This window comes from Lepisma saccharinum, chromosome 27 (genome assembly GCF_977018435.1).
Source record: "Lepisma saccharinum chromosome 27, izLepSacc3.1, whole genome shotgun sequence".
NCBI classification, from domain to species: domain Eukaryota; kingdom Metazoa; phylum Arthropoda; class Insecta; order Zygentoma; family Lepismatidae; genus Lepisma; species Lepisma saccharinum.
The window spans coordinates 32,051,958-32,057,803 of record NC_139255.1 but is presented as its reverse complement, the minus strand read 5'-3'; the positions used below and the strand labels follow the sequence as shown (position 1 = coordinate 32,057,803).

The window sequence follows — 5,846 nt, the reverse complement described above, 5'->3', positions numbered from 1 at the left end:
TAATATCTTACTCTTTAATTTTACTTAGTATTTGAATTATTTTTTTAATATTGGTGGCTAGAAATAGTATTTTATCTATTTATTTTTACCCTTGTAGATTTATATTTTTGTTAATTATTTTATTATTATTGTTAATATTAACTTTTATAAGAAATTTTTTTTTATTTTATTTGTTTTTTGAAGGATCACTGGTACCTACCTTATTTTTAATTTTAGGGTGGGGGTATCAACCAGAGCGAGTACAAGCGGGGGTATATTTACTTTTTTATACATTACTTGCTTCTTTACCCCTTTTGGTTGGTATTTTTGTATTAAACTATAAGGTAGGGGGTTTATATATATATATATATTTAAATATATTAATATTAATATAAATTATTTTATTTTATATACTAGAATGGTTTTTGCTTTTTTAGTAAAAATACCTATATTTTTGGTTCATTTGTGATTACCTAAGGCTCATGTTGAGGCTCCAGTTAGTGGTTCTATGATTTTGGCTGGAATTTTATTAAAGCTTGGTGGTTATGGTATTTTGCGAATTATTTCTTGTATTGAGAGATTAGCCGTTAAATATAATATTTTTGATTTGGTGTTAGAATTGTTGGTATTTGGATGATTAGTATTGTTTGCATACGTCAAATTGATTTAAGGGCCTTGGTTGCATATTCATCTGTAGCACACATAGGTCTTGTTTTAATGGGAATTATAACTATAGGGGCGTGGGGTATAAATGGTGGGCTTACCTTAATAGTAGCACATGGTCTTTGTTCTTCTGGGATATTTTGTTTAGTAAATATTACTTATGAGCGATTAGGTAGTCGTAGTATATTAATTAATAGGGGAATGATTAATTATATTCCTAGATTATCTTTATGATGATTTATATTAAGAATTACTAATATGGCCGCTCCACCCTCTATTAATTTGTTAGGTGAGATTAGTTTATTGAATAGAATTATTGGATGATCATACTTTAGTTTTATGGGGGTTGCGTTGCTTTCTTTTTTAAGTGCTGGCTATACCCTATATTTATATTCCTATACTCAGCATGGAATATACTATTCTGGTGTATTTTCTTGTTGAAGAAGTAATATTCGTGAATATTTATTATTATTTTGTCAATTATTTCCATTAAATTTTTTAATTATTTTTTGTTCTCCAATATTTCATTGAATTTAAATTATTTAAGTAGTTTAAGTAGAATAGTAAGTTGTGGACTTAGTGGTAACTAATAAGTTCTTAAATCAATGGTTTTTAATTTTTTTATTACAAGAATAGTATCAATTATTTTATTAATTAGTAGAATAATTTTATTATTATTAGGGATAATATTTTTAATTAAAGATATTACAATTTTTATCGAGTGAAATATTGTTAGTTTGAATAGTTCTAGTATTATTATAACAATATTGTTTGATTGAATATCTTTAATTTTTATAGGATTAGTTATATATATTTATTCTATAGTTATTAATTATAGAGGTTCTTATATAGAGGGGGATTATAATATAAATCGATTTATTATTTTAGTTTTACTATTTGTTGGATCTATAATGTTTTTAATTATTTCTCCTAATATTATTAGAATTATTTTAGGATGAGATGGGTTAGGATTAGTTTCTTACTGTCTAGTAATTTATTATCAGAATGTTCGTTCCTATTCTGCCGGAATATTAACTGCTTTGTCTAATCGAATTGGTGATGTATTTATTTTATTATCTATTGCTTGGATATTAAATTATGGTAGCTGGAACTATATTTATTACTTACCAGGCTGTCCCAGAAGTCCTGCACCATCAGCACACTGAGCTCCAAGAGGTGAAGTTTGCGGGGGTAGGTGGCGCCACCAGTGAAAGGCTGTTGGCAGGCATAGAGGACAGGTTCGTGGGATGAAGTGAAGGCACGCACATCATGTGTAGCGAATGTTCCCGTGAAGTTAAAGTGGGCACGATGAGTGAGGACCAAATTGCACTTAGTGCAGTGCTACGTTTTTTATGGAAGAAACTACTAACAGCAAAAGCGGCAGCAGAGGAAATTTGTCGTGTGGAGAATGAAGATGTGGTGAATCGATCGACAGCTTCCCGTTGGTTTAAAAAATTCGTTTCAGGTGATCTACGCCTCATGGACAAGCCTCGCACGGAACGACCTCCTATAGACATTGACGAGTCTCTGCAGGATGCTGTGAATGCTACACCACAATCCAGCACACGTGTGTTAGCAAGAGTTGTTGGGGCATCCAAATCGACAGTAACCGTCGCTTGCATGACATGGATAGTAGTATTGATCCCAGCCAACGGATGTTGCTATTTAATATTCGCAATTCATTTGCACGTACTTATAACTAATTTGCACGGGTTTTAATTCATTTGCAAGTACTTAGAATACTTTACATTTATGTATTTGCATGTTTATAACTTTTTATGAATATATAATTATTTATTTTATGAAAAATATGTATATAGAAGGTAATTAGAGGTACTAAATGTTATGCATATGGTTTTATATTCATTACTGCAAAGTATGTAATGTATCAATCGATAATAATTAATGTTTATAATATTGAAAATAAGTTTTCTATGGTTTATGAACCGCTATGAACGGTGGTAATGGGTGTAGGTACAGGTCCAATTACGATTGGGGACGGTCCCGGTACTCGAACCCACGATATGTAATATTATTAATTAGTACTATGTAATAATTGCATTATATTATGAAACACGATGGTGCAACACGCTAGACAGAATACTGTCTCCGAATTTCGACTCCGCTCTGATGCCAGACAGAGAGAATGAATTAATATTCCGCGCAGGTAGAAGAGAAAGGAATTTTGGGGAGTGTGCGTTCAAGGTCAAATGACGTCACAACGTCAGAACAAAGAACGAATCTGATTGACCAATCAGAGAACGCGTCGGTAGATTTTCAGAACCGGTTTTTTTCAAGGTTAACCAGTACGCAAGAACAGGAGAAAGGTATGCAATACTGTAGGGTAGGGGAGGGATTCAACCAGACAACAAAGAATGTCTGAGAATGCGCAGCAAGGGTTAAATTTTTTGAAACGGTGCGTCGCTTGCATGCTACGACATGTCTCTGTCAAAGTATGCCAAGGTTACCGAGAACACTAGAACAAAGGATGATGGGAAGGAGTTCAAGGTGAACTAGAACGCAAGAACAAAGAAAGCGTCGGTTTTATTTCAACCAATCAGAAAACGCGTCGGTTTTATTTCAACCAATCAGAGAACGCGTCAGTTTTGTTTATGAAGTATAAAAAAGCGCGTAAAAGCGAGAAAATGTTAGTTTGAGAAGAATTTCTGAACCATTGTGTCAGAAAAGATATCAACTTGTGATTTTTGTCTGAGATTTGAAGACAAAGAACTCAAAAGAAGCTATAATTAAGGTAAGTGTTTTTATTATATGGTGCTTTTAAATAATGCGTAAATGCAAATAATGAACCGAAGCAAGAAACAAATATGCGTAATGTGAACAAGTACTACAACTATTTTTTTCTATTTTTTTACAGGTGATTCTATTGTCTGTGTGCGTGCGACTGGAAGGATCTGTTACTGAAAGATGGCGTCTACAAGCTCCACAAACGAGGCTAACCACACTGCGGTGAGTACTTCGAACGAAATTATATGTAATTTTCATTCTGGAAAGTATACTTCCCCACTAGAACTCGTTAACGCATACTATGATATGTGCGACAGAGTTATTTTCCACGACGATATTCCTTCTTGTGATCCGACTTTTTTCTGCGAGACAGTGCAAACAGCAATGTGTCAATTAGGGGTGGGGGCAAATCAGTTTTCAATTGTGGATGAAAAAGAAAGATATTTTAGACGATTTGGAATGCTAGGACGGGAGGTATCCATTGAAATACCTAATCAGGTTGTGGGGGACCCTGAATATTTGGTTGGGTCCATGTTTCAATTTCTAATGAAAAAGATTTTCTTTGATGTGGCACCGGACAGTCAGGTTGGTTTGATTATTTTCGGCAATGAAACCAATAAGGATATTTATATCCCTTGGCGCCGCCTTTCGGCATTAAATCCTAAAATTATTCAACACTATGTAACCAAAGTGCTGAACAGCAACGAATCCTTTTTTGTAGATAACACTATGAAATGCATGGCGCATATTGTCGAACCCAAGCGCGGTAGAGGGAAGAGAAAATATCCACTTTACAGAAAATATGCCCCTTTACTATCAATAAACAATGCGAATCAGAGACAGCGGGCTATCACTGTTCTGACTAACAATGACAATTTGTGCTTGCCACGCGCTATTGTATTTGCCCAAGCCAAAGTCGACAAGAATACTAAGAAAGTCGACTCGTTCCGAAAGTATGACAATAAGCTGAAAGAAGCCGCTATGCGTTTATGCCATGAAGCACGCGTTGATCCAACCAATGGATGCACAGTAGAGGACATTGTTAAATTTCAGAATCATTTGGGTCCAGAGTACCAAATTGTTGTGTTTTCAATGAAAGAGGGGGAAAGGGAGTATGAAGTTATTCGGTCAACACCGTTCGCCCCTAAACAGATTAATTTATTGTATCACGATCAACATTTTGATATAGTTAATTCGGTCCCCAAACTTTTTGTGAAACATTTCTACTGCCCCAAATGCCAAGTCGGGTTCGCTCACAAGTATCAACATACTGAATGCACGAGATATTGTTCATTATGTGAATACACTCATGATGGCAATGAATCCACTAATACTATCCCCAGAAAATGCACTGCATGTAATAGGAAATTTCTGTCCCCGGAATGTTATGAAAATCATTTGCGCACCGAAGGGCGGAAATCCAGTGTTTGCCAAACTATTCACCAATGTAACGTTTGTTACAAAGTAGTGAACAAGAGAAATCGCAAAACACCACACAAATGCGATGAATTTTTTTGTAAAAGCTGTAATGCTTTTGTAGAACCAGCACACAAATGCTATATTCAGCCTATTAAGCCCGAACCAAGTACAAAGTTTCTTTATATTTTTTATGATTTTGAGTGTATGCTGGTAGAAAGAGAAAATGACCAGAAACACGAAGTCAATCTGGCTGTTGCTAAGCAAGCCTGTCATGTCTGTAAAGACACTGATGTAGATTTCTGTGAGACGTGTGGTCCCCGTGTCCATATTTTCCCCAATATTCAAGAATTTATGCAATATATCCAAACTCCGAGGGAAGGGTTTGATAAAATTGTGTGTATTGCACATAATGCAGGGCGATACGATTCACATTTTGTTTTAAATTATCTGATTACTAAAGAGAATATTACCCCCTCTGTAATTATGCAGGGTAGGAAAATAATAGAGATGTCAATTACCAAGAAAATAGTGTTCAGGGACTCGTTAAATTTCATGCTCATGAAATTGAAGGACTTACCTGCAAGTCTGGGACTAGCGGAAGATTTGCAGAAAGGCGATTTTCCGTATTTGTTTTCAACCTCTGCAAATCAGAATTATGTAGGTCCATTCCCTGATATTCAATATTATGATATAGATTCCAAGTCCCCTAAAGAAAGAGAAGAGATGCTAAAATGGCACGAGGAAACAGTGCAAGCAGGGAAAATGTTTGATTTTCAAAAAGAGTTGCGCGAATACTGTATTAAAGATGTGGAAATTCTTGCTGCTGCATGTATTAAATTTTCTAATCTGATCGAAGATCTGACTGGAATACAGTGCTTTGTTCGTTGCGCGACTCTTGCGTCGTTAGCGTCTTTGATATTTAGAAGTAAATATCTTAAAGAAAACACGCTTATTAAAGTTCCGCCATTTGGATTTCGGGAACAAGACCAACAGTCTCTAATTGCCTTAAAGTGGTTAAAGTGGGTAGAAAATACTGAAAA

At 35.0% G+C, this 5,846-nt stretch overlaps 1 pseudogene; it reads left to right on the top strand.

Annotated features, from left to right (window-relative positions):
- The first annotated feature begins 448 nt into the window (after positions 1 to 448).
- LOC145980216 (NADH-ubiquinone oxidoreductase chain 4-like) lies at positions 449 to 1,083 on the top strand (annotated as a pseudogene).
- The last annotated feature ends 4,763 nt before the right edge of the window (positions 1,084 to 5,846 follow it).